The sequence below is a fragment of the Cibotium barometz genome, chromosome 21 (assembly GCF_041138505.1).
Source record: "Cibotium barometz isolate CiBa-2024 chromosome 21, ASM4113850v1, whole genome shotgun sequence".
In the NCBI taxonomy this organism is placed as follows: domain Eukaryota; kingdom Viridiplantae; phylum Streptophyta; class Polypodiopsida; order Cyatheales; family Cibotiaceae; genus Cibotium; species Cibotium barometz.
Genome location: NC_141066.1, coordinates 23,003,808 through 23,019,680, shown reverse-complemented (window position 1 = coordinate 23,019,680; position 15,873 = coordinate 23,003,808). Strand labels below are relative to the sequence as shown.

The window sequence follows — 15,873 nt, the reverse complement described above, 5'->3', positions numbered from 1 at the left end:
ATTGCTACATCAAGGGAAGGCTAGTTAAGAAGGGTCTAGTAGATGGGGGTGCACAAATTTGCATTATGACAAAGGACCTTATGCAAAGACTAGGCATGCATATTCATGAAACACCTGAAATTAAGGCGAAAATGGCAAACAATAGCAAAGCAAAGTGTCTTGGGATTTGTGAGAATGTTTCTGTGGAAGTTTTTGGCATTAAGAAGGTGTGATTTTTATGTTATGTCTACCAAGGGAAGTGGTTATCCATTTATCTTAGGTAGACCATGGCTAATGAGAATGCGAGCTTTGCAAGATTGGGAAAATGGAAAGTTAATTTGCAGGAACGAAAATCGTAAGAAGATTATCTTTGACATGAAGGAGCAATGACGAGAGGAGATAAATGAAGAATCTTCTCAAGGTGAAACAGAGGAGGATTGGACCGATGACACCGCAGAGGAAGAAAGCAGCAGTAGCACTATGGAAGAGGAGTCTTCCATTGAAGTCATGGGGGTAAGATTCAGAGAAAAAGACAAAGAGACACCCTGTCAAGGTTCGGAGGAGGTAGGCTCTCAAGAAGACCAAATTGTGCATGATGAAGAAATGTTTGATGCTATGCTCTCAAAAAAGCTTACATCGGAGGAAGGAGAGGAGTTTAAATGTGTACTAAGGAAATTTCCTAGGTTTTTTGCTAAAGATCACACAGATGTGCGTGCCGTAGAGGCCAATCAACACAAGATCGAGCTAAAGCCAGAAGCCAAACCTAAGGCACAAAAGTTACGAAGACTAGGAGTCATCAAGGAGCAAGCACTACTCAAAGAGGTGAGGAAGCTTCTAGCCACGGGGTTCATATATCCTGTAGAAAATTCAGAGTGGGTCTCTCCCATCGTGGTCACTCCCAAGAAGAATGGCAAATGGAGGGTGTGTGTGGACTATCGTCAACGAGGCGACAAAAAGGACCACTTTCCTCTCCCATTTCAAGATGAGATCCTAAATGAGGTAGCAGGTCATGAGAAGTATACGATATGTGATGGTTACTCGGGTTACTTTCAAATTGGGATTGTGGAGGATCAATTGAAAACAACCTTCATCACTCCTTGGGGTTGTTATGCTTTCAGAGTCATGCCATTTTGTTTAACCAATGCTCTAGCAACATTTCAACGTTTCATGAACATGGTGTTTCAAGCATTCTTTGGGAAATCCAATAGAGTGTTCATAGATGATTTTTGCATCTATAGATCTAAGTCATTGCATGTGCAGAGGGTGGAGGAAGGCTTGAAGAAACTCTACGACATGGGGGGCCAACTCAATCCTGACAAATGTCATATCGGTGAGGATGAGGTAATCTTGCTTGGTCATAAGGTTTCTTCCAAAGGCATTGAGGTGGATCCTACAAAAGCAAAGGCTCTTATCGATCTACCATCTCCAAAGAGTCTTAAGGAGGCCATCTCATTCATTCAAAAGGTGAAGTACATGTCACGCTTCATTCACTTAGCCTCAGAGTTACTTCACCCCTTGCAAAAATTGGCTCAACAAGTAGAGTTTGCATGGTCTAATGAGCTTGAGGAGTACTTTTGTAAAATTAAAGTCATTTTGTTAGAACTACCAATACTCATGCCTCCTTGTTGGGAGTATACTTTCTTCGTTAGCTCTAGTGTTGGAAAGGAAACAGTGGGTGCAGTTTTGTTACAGCAAGATCCCCACAGTACTAGGATGCAGCCCATCTACTTTGTTAGTAGGGTCATGAATGTCTTGGAGAAAGGCTACACGGAAGCGAAACTCATGATGCTTGCTCTCATCTTTACGGTGAGAAAATTTACATCCTACTTGTTACCAAAACCTTTTGTAATTCTCACTGCAAAAAATTTGTTTCCTTGGGTATCTTCTCAAATGAATCTCAGCGTTAGAATCACAAAGTGGGTTATGGAATTGCAAGAATTCCAATACTCTTTCAAGGTAGAAGATAGTGTGCGTGCACAATTGGCAAGGATTCTCACTTATAGAGTGCATGAAAAGGAGTTAAGGTGCCTGAAGTAAAGACCCTACCATTACCACCACCCAAAACTATACCTAATGCATTCACCTTGTTCTTTGATGTAGCTTTTAGAAAAGCCACAGGTAAAGCAGGGGGAGGGCTAGTGCTACTCAACCCAAGTGGAGAGGTGGTTATGAAGGAGAAGGTCAACTTGCCAAGTTCTACTAGCAACAATGCAGCAGAGTACGACATACTACTTCATGGCTTGAAGGTGTGCATCGATCAAGGGATACAACGTCTCCTGGTAAAAGGGGATGCACTTGTTATTGCAAGGAAAATTTTAGGCATTTGGGCATGCAAGAATGAAAGATTAAGGCAAAAGGTTCATGCTATCCATAGGTTGTTTAATCAATTTGAGGAGGTGCAATTGTATCATATTCCTAGTAGGAAACAAAATGAGGATGCTGATCTACTTGCACAACAAGCTGTTGCATGTGTTAAGAAGGAAATGTAAGTAGTCTTGGTTGTAGCGGCTATTAAGCAACCACGGTCCCAAGGAATGGAGACACTAGCTCCCATAGTGAGCTACATCTTGGAAGGTGAATTCCCACAAGACTTCACAAGCGCACAAAAAAGGAGGCTCATGAAGAGGGCAAGTTCTTTCTTGTTCTTAGAAGGTGCCCTCTAGGTACAAAGAGGAAAAGATCAAGTGTGCAGAAGAGTACCAACAACAACCAAGGAGATTCCAGCCATTTTAGAAGGTTTGCATGAAGAAGCATGTGGTGCCATTTTGCTCAAGAACTAACTGTGAAAAGGATTTTGCTTGCTAGGTATGTTTGGCCAAGCTTACATGTGGATGTCCAACATTGGTGTAAGAGCTATCACATAACAGTCAATGGTAATAAGAGGTTGCTACATGGTCCATGCCAATTAGTCATTGCAAGTGGTCCATTTGAAAAATGGGGCATTGATGCTATGGGTCCACTACCTAGAACTAAAAATGGAAAATTGTACATCTTAGTGGCCATAGACTACATGACTAGGTGGGTGGAGGCTCAAAGTGTGGCAAGGGTGAATGAAAAGACTATAAGCAAATTTGTTTACACTCATATATGTTGCAGATTTGGCACACCCTTGGAGATTGTTTCTGACAATGGTCCTGGTTTTAGAAAAGGTATGCTCATCGAAGTTTGTGAAGAGATTCTTTTTTCACATCGTCATAGCACACCCTACTATCCTTAATCAAATGGGTTAGTAGAGAAGGCTAATGGTGTCATTGTAGGAATCATAAGGAAGATGGTGAAGAACAAGATGAATCTCCGGGATGAGTTCCTTGATGGAGCACTATGGGCATACCGAACTACCTACCGAGAAGCAACGGGGTTTACGCTCTTTCACTTGGTTTATGGCCAAGAAGCATTGCAGCCTATTGAGCTCAACATTCCAACAATGCGACTACATGGAAAAGATGGACTAGGAGATCAAGATGCATGGGTGGATCGACTTCTCACTTTAGTTGAGCTAGAGTGGAAAAGAGAAGCTGCATACGAGTGCTATAGAAGAAAAGCCATGCAAGCAGCGGAGAAGTTCAATGCAACTTTGAAAGACAAGGGCATCAAAGAAGGAGATCTTATGTTAAAGTATTACAATCGCCTTGATAACCGGTTTGATGCCAAGTTTGAAACTAGATGGCAGGGACCATACATTGTCAAGAAGGTTTTCAACTCTAGCTATTATCAGCTCATGGATTTGGATGGCAAAGAACATTCTAAGAAGGTTAATGGCTATGGACTCAAGCCATACTTGAGTCGCATTCTACCGACAGACTTACAAAAGCAACCACAAAAAGGAGATAAAAGGGCATGTAAGTTCTGTGGTTTGAGTGATGTCTGTGGTGCAAAACACGAGGAACATAAGAAAGATGGACAAGAGAACCACATTACACCACTTGCTTTAGAAGGCCTACTTTATGATGGTACATGAATATACCATCATCTAGGGGGAGGGCTAAATGATAGCCGTTTTTTCGACTATCCGCATTACCACAGGGAGCTACCTCCGCCAAGGAAAATCACATTAACTCTTTGTCATAAATACCTTTTCACTGTAAATAGGCGTGTGTGCGTTAGGGACTTTACCTATATCTTCTACATATTTTTATATTATTAAAAAAAAAAGTTTTTGCTAGCTACTCATCAAAAATAAATAAAATTATTACGGCCCATTTTGTGTAAATATTTCATTTCATATAAGGGCCTGAATATGGGAGTCTCTATTTTCTCTAATTATGTAAATACTTCATTAGATGTGTGTATTACAAAACCTAAGTATATTTTATTAATTATTATTATTATTATTATTATTTCTTCATAATACTTTTGGACCATCCTTGTACATATGCTTCAACTTCACCATGCATAAGTAAATCCTATGCTCTCACATTTCTACCCACACCGTGTAGAAAGCTTACTGTCTAAATCACTTTTTTCCTTAGACTATTTCATCTTTTATTCTCTCATCTACCCTAAAATAATGAGGGTCTCCCTCCCTTTTGACTTCCATAGTTTAGTATTTTTGTATATATTTTTTACTATTAAATAAAATTTTATATTTTATTTTATATATTTTTATTAAATAGTTTTTCATATATCAATTATTTTTGTATATTTTATTTTAGTATTTTTATTCACAATTAGATCTCTTTGTTTATTTTATTTTCCTATCATAATAACTATATTTTCATGATATGTTGACTAGTTAAAGTACTAGCTTGTTTTTTTTCTTATTATATCTTTAAAAAATGGAAAAAATCTCCTCCATGCAAGTGTCCACATACACTTGAGTCTCTAAGGTTAGGATATGATGTATTGGGGGCTCACTCTTGGAGCTATCAAGAAATTTCACCAATGGGGACCCACACAAAGATTTTGAAAATTCAAAAAATACATGATTCTAGTGAATTTTTTGCGCCCATCTCCACTCTGAGTTTGGATTGGTCATCAAGAGACAAAAGCTAGCTCGTGATCTCAGGAATATGCTCAAATGTTTTGAGAATTTTTGGAGGTAATGGCGGTGAGATATGAATTTTTTATTGGACCCTCGTCTGCCCACTTTTTGGCAAGGTACACCTAGTCTCTTCTCACCTCCCTTACACATTCATCAGCTACACACTTACTCATTCCTTTCTCACTCCATCAAACCTGCAAACTTCATGTCCTCTCTCACCCTCTTCACCTTTGCCCTCTCCTTCCATCTCCATTTGCTCTCATATCTACTCTACACCCATACCTCATCTCCATTTCTCTCCCTACTACTCCCATATTACTAAATTATTTTCCCAATCTCAAAAAATACATAAAAACTCAGCATGAATGTATCATATTAACCTCTGCAAATATGAGGTTTTCATCTACAAAAACCCCCATGTTCTTCACCTCAATCAACTTTTGTGGCATCGACTGCTGCAAGAAGGAGACCGGCGGTTAACTTAAAGATCTACACATGGGTGAGTCCAAGCTTCTTCGAGCTTTCAACCACACAAAGGATCTTTCCAAATCTTTACTCCTCTCACTCAACCTCTCAACCCTTCTCACCCATTTGTACATTATACTACTAACCTTTTATAGTGATTACTAACTACTAACCACTAAACATATGTAAATAAGCACCCACTCTACTACTTTTTGAGTAGGCATTACTACAAGTTATTTGCTCAAACCTCTACATCACACTCTCCTCTCATCTTCAATAATTCTCTCACCTTGAGCCCACATCCATGTGACTCAAGGGATAAGAAGAGGCCCACCCTCATTCCAAAATAAAAAATCCATAATCTATGATTTCTCATAATAAAATTGATTAAGCTTGATCCTAATTGGGGCTTCTCAAACCTATAAATAGAGCCCTTCCATTCCTTGTGGAGAAGGGGATTACACACATTGTACACCACTCCCAACTCTAGTGTGTAAGGAGATAGTGAACTTGTGAGCTCTCTCTATACATCAATATTGACCTTTGATTGCATAGAGAAGCTTGAAGCTAGTTATGTCATTGTGAGGGCTTGAGTGATGCCATACTCTCTATCATAATTGTATCTTGCCCTTGTTGCATAAATAAGATTAGTAGTTTGGGTGCAATTGTGTACAAAGTCTTGGACTCCTACATCTCCAAAGTTGATTTAGCAAAGCGGTCCGATGTTTGATTTAAGGTAAAGTCGATCCTTGTATTTTGTGGTGTGATTTTATGATTGGCGGCTTGAGGGCCTGTTTTTGATTTATTGCCTTTCAATCCATGGTAAGAGGGTCGTACGGTGAGAGGGCTCCCGTAACCTTAAGACCATGTGTATACCGACAACAAAATCAAGCTTATATTGTCTCTCTCAGTTCTTCTCCAAGTTTTGGTGTGCATATATTTGTGTTATGCTAGTGTCTTACACACACAATATCATATGTTATGAGTGTATGTATGCCTTTTGAATGATGTATATGGTTAGCTTGTGTTGATTGGCTACAAAGAAAGATCTTTGATGTCCTAGTTCACACACATAACTAGGTGGTGCCCCTTTTCTTATTGAGTGTGTGGTTTTGGGGTTCTTATGTTTGTGTTGCGTTATGCCCCAAGCCCATTGAGCAACACGGAGCCTTTGAGGAGTGCTTAGAGGCCGCTCTTCTTGTGGCCCGCCCCGGACTGCCTCAATATATTGTTTAGTTAAGACGATATTTAAGTTTTTTTTTGTTTGGAATATCTTTATAACCACTCTTTAGATTTTCTTTTTGGTGCTTGTTTCTTCGTCCGATAAAAGAAACATGTCTGTGATGAACCGGTTTTTGTGTTTGTTTTAGTGTTGTTTGCATTAGCATGCCTTGGGGTGAAACTACTAATAATGACGTGTGTAGTGGAAATTGGGTTAATTAAATAAAGTTTATTTTAGTCCTTCCTAATTAAAAACATGTAATTGATAACACGTTGTTGTAATACGCGTGGGTGTTGTTGCAATGCAGCGAGCGAGTGGGGCGGAGGGTTAAATAAGATTGTTGAATCCATGTCTGAGACCAGATTCTTGCGCAAGTTCGATTTCAAGATATCTTCTCCATATTCATAAGCTTTGGAAAACTCTTCTTACAACCGCACGCAGGGATGAAATGTTATTATCCCAAAGGAAATCTGATTACCCCGTAAGGAGCATGTGTGTCACAGATTTCCCCGTAAGGAGCATCATGTGTGCCAGCCAGGGCTTTCCCACAGCACTCACCAAGGCGCTTTGGCTGTGCGCGCATGCTACAAAGAATTGGTTGCTAGTTTAAATACAACGGATCCTACAAGATTTAAATTAGGCCGACCCTCTTCCTTCCTACTGCATTCCTTCAAGCCACGCTTTTTCCTTCTTCATTTTGAGAAGGGCGAGTTTGGTGGTCATCTTATACTTAAGGATCCAGCTAAGCAGGTGAGAACGGTTATAGTCTAGGGACACGACGTAGATAGCTAAGTTCACGCGCGAACGCATTGCTTCGAGATCTAGATCGTCGATGCTATTGACCACAATGGCACGGACTCTCTTGTATGCTCTACCATGGATGCGTGATCCGCCTCTGAGTTCGGAGCATGCCCTCTACCAGTTGATGACCCGAGAAGGAAGGCGACGAATGACGATTACACACAGGTAATGCATAAGCCCGTAAGAATAAAACAAAAGATCTCATGCATAAAAAAAGTTTATGGATACCAAGGCCTTGCCAATAGTCCTTGTATTCATGTAGTGAATATAAGGTAATGCATAAGCTCCTAAGAATAAAATAAAAGATCTCATGTATAAAAAAGTTTATGCTTGCATAAGATGTGTGATTTGTATGCATATCTATTTGGTGTATAGGCTTTATGATATAGCATTAAAAAACACTAGAAAATCTCATTATCCAAATGCACCTAAAGGTGCCATATGAATATGAGTAATAAAGATGATAACTAGACTTTTATCGATGGGATAATGTTGAGATAAGATTCCTTATGAAGGATTTAAATAGATCCCAAGTTTCAAAAAAGGTGCATATCTATACATGTATCTACTCTATGCCCAATAATCCATGGAGTAAGCTTATAGGGCATAAAAGTAGATACAAAGGTAGGCTACTTCTTTATAAGACATGTTTTTTGAATTTAAATAAAAGAAATATGTTTTTTATAACACCTTGTAATTTAAAAAAACAAGATATTGCATGAGAGAGAATGCATATATTTATATGCCTAAAGTGTATAAGGGCCTATGTATAGATGTGTAAGATGTATATATAGCATTAGCAGGAACTCATACCTATTTTAGGCCCTTTATGATGCATTATGATGTTCAAAGAAGGATTTGAGGTGGATCAATAAGATGTATATATAGCATTAGCAGGAACTCATACCTATTTTAGGCCCTTTATGATGCATTATGATGTTCAAAGAAGGATTTGAGGTGGATCAATAGGAGGGATCAATAAGATGTATATATAGCATTAGCACGAACTCAATCCTATTTTAGGCCCTTTATGATGCATTATGATGTTCAAAGAAGGATTTGAGGTGGATCAATAGGAGGGATGGTGGAGTGAACTTGTAGGCTAATGTTGAGCTCATTTGGCCCACTAGTATCCCTCTTGTAGGGTACCATTTAGGCCCCCATTAGCCATTATCCCATTAGTATACCTCCTAGTCCTAGGACTAGGCATGCTACTTCCCCTACATGTCAGAATAGGTAGTTATGACTTATTTCGGTTACTTGTCACAATAAGCAGTTATGACTTATTTCCCCGCATGTCATAATAAGTAGTTATGGGATCATTTAGTTCTCCTTTTCAACTTGGTAGGACCTCATTCTTGTGAGTGTTAAAGACATCATAATAAGCAATTATGACTTATTTCCCTACTTGTCACAATAAGTAGTTATGACTTATTTCCATACATGTCATAATAAGTAGTTATGGCTTATTTCCATACATGTCATAATAAGTAGTTATGGGCTCATCTAGTTCTCCTTTTCAACTTGGTGAGACCTCATTATTATGAGTGTTAAAGACATAAAAAGCCATAATTCTTATTTTTTGTCTCCCAAACCATTTCCCATACCCGTATAATAAAAGTTACATATTCCAAGTTTCAAACTCTTGCTTGCTTACCCTATTTTAAAAAGCCCAAATACACCATACTCACTAGCAGAAGACTAACCAAGTGGAGTGCACTTACCTTTCTCTTATGTAGTGGGGAACTTGGATGCTTACCCGCCATCTTGGAGAAGAGGAAATCACATTGTAGCAAGCTAGCACTTAAGGATATACCACAAGATCGCCTCTTGTTTATCATTGCATGAGTGGTCTATGTTGAGCTTGAAGAGCTTCAAGGCTCTTTGCTCACACACCCTCACACTCTCACTAGCATCAATGATAAGGATTATGAGGGGGAAGATGAGATACATACACTCTCACATCCACACACAAGCATAGCACTACCAAGAGGCAAGAGAGCATAGAGATAGCTCGGGGGGTCCACTATATGGAAGCCCCTCCTACGACGTGCGTTCAAGCGGTATTTAAAAATCCCCTTATCTGTGAATTTTGAGCTAATAAAACTACCCCTTTTTCTTTATAAACTTACGATTTTTTTTCCAAAGTACAATTAAAATACCCCACTTGTAATTGTATTTCTGTAAATTTACCCAATATTTAGAATTAAAAAAACCCCACCTAATGATCGCACGTGGTAGACTTACATATTTTGAGGTGCACCCCCCGAGAGAGATAGAGAGCAAGAGCACAAGAGAAAAGGGCTTATTTCTCAATCCAACTGACAAAGTTCACTTATATACAAGTTGTTGGGAAACGATCGTGTATGATAGTTCCCAATGCATAGGAGCTTTCTTGTTACACATCCAAAATTTGTTCCAACAATATTTATAAACCTCAGCATCACTAACATTTTCATCTTGGCACTTTGTGGCTCCGAAATGATACTTTAATCCACTGCATATAGTGCACTTTGAAACTCACTTATTTTGGCAAGGCTAACATGCTTGAATTTTGTATTCCAAATCCTACCAAATGTTGATGTTGACATTTCTTTTTGATTGAGATGATTCAACATTATATTTAGATCATTCAAAATATCCACCTACTTGTAGACATCTAAGATAACTAGCTGGGTTTTCCTAGAACTATATGTCATTGTTCTGTTCCTATGAGGCATCTACTCAAAATTGTTTTGTATAAATTCTCAAATTATTACCCTTCCTAATTCAATGTGATCCCATGCCTTTCTTATAATCCTATTTTTTCCCTACATTGACCTTTGTATACCATTCTCAAACTGACCCCTGTATCTGTAAAATGTTGTAGTTGGAATACCATGTATCTCTACTTCTATACCATTGAATGTGAAGCTATACTATCTTGTCTCCACTTCATCCAACATATGTGTGTGTGTGTGTGTGTATGTGTGTGTGTGTGTATATATATATATATATATACATACGTACGTACGTACGTACATACTTGTATATATATGTATGTATGTATGTATGTATGCATGTATGTATATATGTTTGTGTGTATATGTGAGGGATTTCCATCAAGCTTTTTAACATATCTAACACACGTTGTTAGAAGTTTTTTTGAGTTTGGTTTTCTGGCATATGTACATATGGATGCATGTTCATATAGCACTTGAATTCCCAATATCCCACTTATTATGGTTGGCAAGAACCATTTTTGTACATAGATAGAAGGCATCCTGGGAGATGAGGTTCTCCTAGCCAAGTTTTAAAAAGGTAGGTTTATTTCTAGTTTTAATGGAAACTTGAGGTTGAAGGCGGAGTTTAAACAATCTCAGAATTTTGATGATGCTTTTTTTGAAATGTTGAGTATAGAAGATGCGCTAATCTTCTTGTTACACATAGCCGATGTGCCCTCATTAGAGAACTTCATCTACATCATGAAGAAGTACAGGAAAATATCAAACCTTGTGCATGGCCAGCATATGCATTTGCACCTCTGTAGAAGTAAGGGTCTGGAAGGTCACAAAGGGCTAGGTAATTTTCTCATTTCAGTGTTGTTGATGGTGTAAGCATGCAGGATGCCCATCAAGATTTCCACATGTTGGTTCAGTGCAATGAGTATTCTTGGACTTCTCTTATGGATGGTTATATTGACTATGGGGATGCCTATCATGTGTTTGATGTGCTTCCAAATATGGGAGAAGTTAGTAACCCTAATCTTAACCCTATAGAAAGCATATAAAAAACCCTAATCTTAATAAAAATTTTAATGAAAGATTTTGCCCTAACTTATTGAATCTTTATTTTTGCCTTCTCATTATAGCTTAACCCTAACCCTAGCTTCTAAATAGAAAACATAATAGAGAGCTTTGATGGAGAGCTCTCCATCAAATCTCTTTATTAGGGTTTTCATGTAGAAGCTAGGGTTACATTCAAGCTTCAATGACAATGAAAAAAGAAGAAAAGAAAAACTTAAAAGAGAAGAAAGAGAAGGGAAATACTCACAAGAAAGGTTTAATGGAAAGCTTGTTTGCATAGGAAATTGAAGAAAAACATTAGACATACCTTACTTGAGCTTGAGGAGGATAGGATAGGAGAGATAGAAGTGATAGACAGGCAAAAACCTGCAAAAAAAACTTAGAGTACAAGTTTATTGTATTAAAAAAAGATAAAACTACTTGGTGGAAAAAGAAGTGGCAAAAAAGTGAGAAATTTTTACAGTATAGTAGTGTTTTTTCATTGTTAAAGATGTTACTGAGCAGCGGAAAAGCGCTGCTGAGGATCTTGAAAACCCCCGATATTTTCCTTCCAAAAACGTTGCAACGCTCTCGATGTGTTGTAGTGATCCGAGTAGCAAGTGAGCATGAAGGATTCTCTGCTCGAGTCACATGGCAAGGAGAGATCTCTCCTTAATAGAATAGATATGATTCTTGTTAGTTGAGAGGATGCCATCCTTGCCTTTTCTTTCTTCATTTTGAGAGCAATGTGCTATCAAAGTCTAGTGGTCATCTTATACCTAAGATCCAGCTAAGTGGGTGAGAAAGGTTATAGTCTAGGGACAATGACTTGGGTCGAAGACTTTTAAGTGCTATTTTTTCCAAAATTGCTAAAAATTGCTTTATTTCCATGGTAGAATGTGATAAAGCCTTTTTGATTTTATGATAAATGTTTTTACATTGGCGTTGATAACATCGGATTTTTTATCATCTTGCAATTGAAAGCATACATGATTGTCAATTTGAGAAAGACTGCATGTTTCTTCATTTACAAGGCTTGCACAAATATGATACTTGGGCTAATATATCGAGAAAATTAGAATAGATACCATTTTTCACTCCTAGAAAGTTGAGGTTGTATTTCATGAGACATGTGAAATCACAGCTAATAACTTAAGTCCCTTGTGCTACCTAAGGAGAGATTGTGTGTGTTCCTCATCTTCAATACTATAAGAGGGTCAAAATTAAGTTTGAGTCTTAATCTCTTGAGGCTACGGGGCTCAAAATTAAGTTCAAGTGCCTCAAGATATTAAGGGCAAGTCGGGTGTGGCTCAAACTTAAGTTTAAGACTTGCTATGACAAAGCCTGTTTGAGCCTTGCTTGGGAATTTTTCTCTAGAGATTGTGGCTTACACTTAAGTTTGGGCCTCAATTGCTAGAGGTCAAGATCCAAGCAAAGCTCAAACTTAAGTTTGAGCCGCATTCTCTTGAGGCTAAGTCTCAACAATAAGCAAGGCTAGAGGCTAAGCACCTCTACGATGTTCTCCACCAATGCATGCTTCACAAATCTCCTATCTACGTACCTCTGTGTGGATTACTAAGAAATCCCTTGTTGCTATTTACCCATGTGTTTGTGCTTGTGTGTGTGTAAAAATGAGAGAGAGAGAGACCCATTACTGTTGGTTCCCCATGTTTGTGCATGTGTGTGTGAAAATGATAGAGAGGGAGATAGAGGGGGAGAGAGAGAGAGTCAAGATCTCTAAAATTTTCTACCCCAAGTCCTATAAGTGTTGTAAGAGAGGCACACAAGCTGTAAGATATTTGTAATTGAATGTGTCGAGAGGATGTAGAGCTATGGTGCCCATTGAATGAAGTACCTGAAATTTTTATGATATCTGGTGAAGTGTAACTCATCAAAGCTCTCAACAAGATCTGGACGTAACACCCATAGGAACTACTGCACTTGTTGGCCTTCAAGCCATGAAGAACCTCCTCAAACTCCAACCTGGAGAGGACAGTGATTGTGCTGAAGGAAATGTAGATGACGGACTGTGTGGGTTGTTTATGAAGCCATTCCTCGAGTGAGTCTCTTATGTCCATAGATTGGTGGTGCTCTGATTCACCAACTTACCGACTAGCAAGCCCATGGCATAGATAGGTACGTTCACGCGCGAACGCATCCCTTCAAGATCTAGATTGTCGAAGCTATTGACCACAATGGCACGAACTCTCTCATATGCTTTGCCATGGATGCATGATCCGCTTTTGAGCTGGGAGCATGCCATCTACCAGTCGGTGATGCGAGAAGGAAGGTGACGAATGACAATTACACACACAAAAGTGGTAGTATTTGACTGAGTCAAGGATTATTAGACAGAGTTCTGAGCTTGGTGAAGCACCGTGATTCAAGGCCATGGATGTGTCGTCCGCTTCTAAGTTGGGAGCGTGCCCTCTATCGATCGGCGACACATGGAGGAAGATGGTGAATGACATGGAAAATTTAAGCTTGACAAGATGAAGGAGGATAGAGTTTTGAATTTGGACTTAACGATGACGATGGAATTTGCCTGAGTTTTTAAAATTTGGGCTTACTAGAATCCCCAAATAACTTTGTTTGTATTGGTGTAGATTTGAAAACCTTTTAAACTTGAGTTTGATGCCGAGGCAATATTGAGAAAAGGGTTTAGTATTAAAATTTTACATCTTGAGTTAGAGTGAGATCTAGAAAAGTTGGTTTGAGAAAGTCGTCTGATTTTATTTGGTTTGTGTCACCATCCACAAAAAGCAGGTTTGCTTTAGCCTAGAACTTGCTAAACCAGGGTTCAAATTCAATTTTGAATTTTTCCCAAGATGCATATAAATTTTGTTTTCTTTAGCCTAGCTTTCACAACTCTGAAGACTATTACATGAGTTAACACAAGGCTAGGTGATAACTTGGAGATTAATAAATGCTTGTCTGCTACAATGGGTTTGTTAGTCGATCATATCTATGTATAGACCTTTCTTGGTCAATAGATCTTGTGTGATGGTGATATATATATATATATATATGTATGTATGTATGTATGTATGGAAGGTTTTTTGCTTGTGTGGCATTATATATATATATATATATATGAAGGTTTTTTGATTGTGTGGCATTATATATATATATATATATATATATAATGCCACACAATCAAAAAACCTTCCATACATACATACATGCATATGCATGCTCGAAGGGTTTACTATATGTAAACTCTCTATATCACGTGCATTCAAGGACTAATTTAAAAACCCCTTATCTGTAAATTTTTCATGAGTAAAACACATCCTTTTTCTATTTAATCTGTAAATACCCCCTTTAAATGGTACCCTTTTGTATGTAAAAAAATGTGTAAAGAAGGGATTTAAAAAACCCTTCTGTTGAATGCACGTGCTACGCTTACATATTTATGAGTGACTCCCCCGAGTATGCATGTATGTATGCAAGGGTGTTTGATTGTTTATCATTTTACATATTTTGTATTAGTTCTCAAACTTAACATATATGACATACTTTAATGTTTGCCAATATGTGAGGACTTGGAAATGTTTCTTGATATATTTGAATGGGTCTTGCAAAGAAGTGCACATGTTTCTTTTCTAAAAGGACATATCCCATGAAGGCTGGTATTGGCAATTAAGGCATGAAGGTAGTGCATGGTGGGAACTTATAGGAAGTAGTGCATGATGTAACTAAAACCCTTCAATATATTATGCATTTTGGCCATGATAGTGCTATGTTATGAAGAGTGTGTGTATAGATTGCATGGAGTGTGTAAGTTTCAAATCTCTAGTTTAGAAGCTATTGGTTGGACTTTCTGAAATATATCTTCGAATCGACATGTGGGTTACAGAGATGTTGGCAAAATCTTACAGATTACATAGATCGCCAAAAAGTCTTTCGATCCAAAGCTCACAGAACAATCCTACCCTAAGTTTATGTTATTTTGGTTTTATAAGCTTGCTTTTTGAAATTTATCTCGTTTGTGTTTTAACATTACTTAGTCTTGTGTGATATAGAAAGATGATGAAGAGGCAATAGGAGAGGAGGACGAGGACGAGTAGGGACTGGCCTATTATGTTTAATGTTGTGGAACTCCATACTCAATGTAGCTTGCCTGTTATGGCATTTTGGGGTTTGAAATTTAATACAATTAAGATTTTGGGAGTATCCATGTTCAAATGTATTCTCATATGTTGGTATGTCTGTTTATACAAATTAGAACTGTCTTCAATGTATTAAATTTTTTTTTGGGAGAATATTGGAAAATTAGCCTCAATCTGCCTTTTTTTTTCTTTTCACAGTGCTGCTGAGCAGCAAAAATAGCAACGCTAATGTTTTTTATCAGTGTTGCTAAGCAATAAAAATAGCAATGCTCATTTTTTTTTTATCAATGCTATTGAGCGGCAAAAATAGCAATGCTAATGTTTTTAGTAGCATTGTTAAGCGGTGAAAATAGTGTGAGATATAGCAGTTGCTATAACGTGGGATATAGCATTGAAAACATAGTGATGCTTATAGCGGCACTTATAATGATGCTTACACCCGACACTTTTCTAGATTCTTTTATAAAATCCATGCTATAACCGTCACTAATCCCTCTTTTTATTGTAGTGAATTTTACGATTGATTGTATGGTGCATAGATGAGTTACT

The 15,873-nt window shown here is 38.0% G+C and overlaps 1 pseudogene; it reads left to right on the top strand.

Annotated features, from left to right (window-relative positions):
- The first annotated feature begins 1,902 nt into the window (after positions 1–1,902).
- LOC147626965 (uncharacterized) lies at positions 1,903–15,282 on the top strand (annotated as a pseudogene).
- The last annotated feature ends 591 nt before the right edge of the window (positions 15,283–15,873 follow it).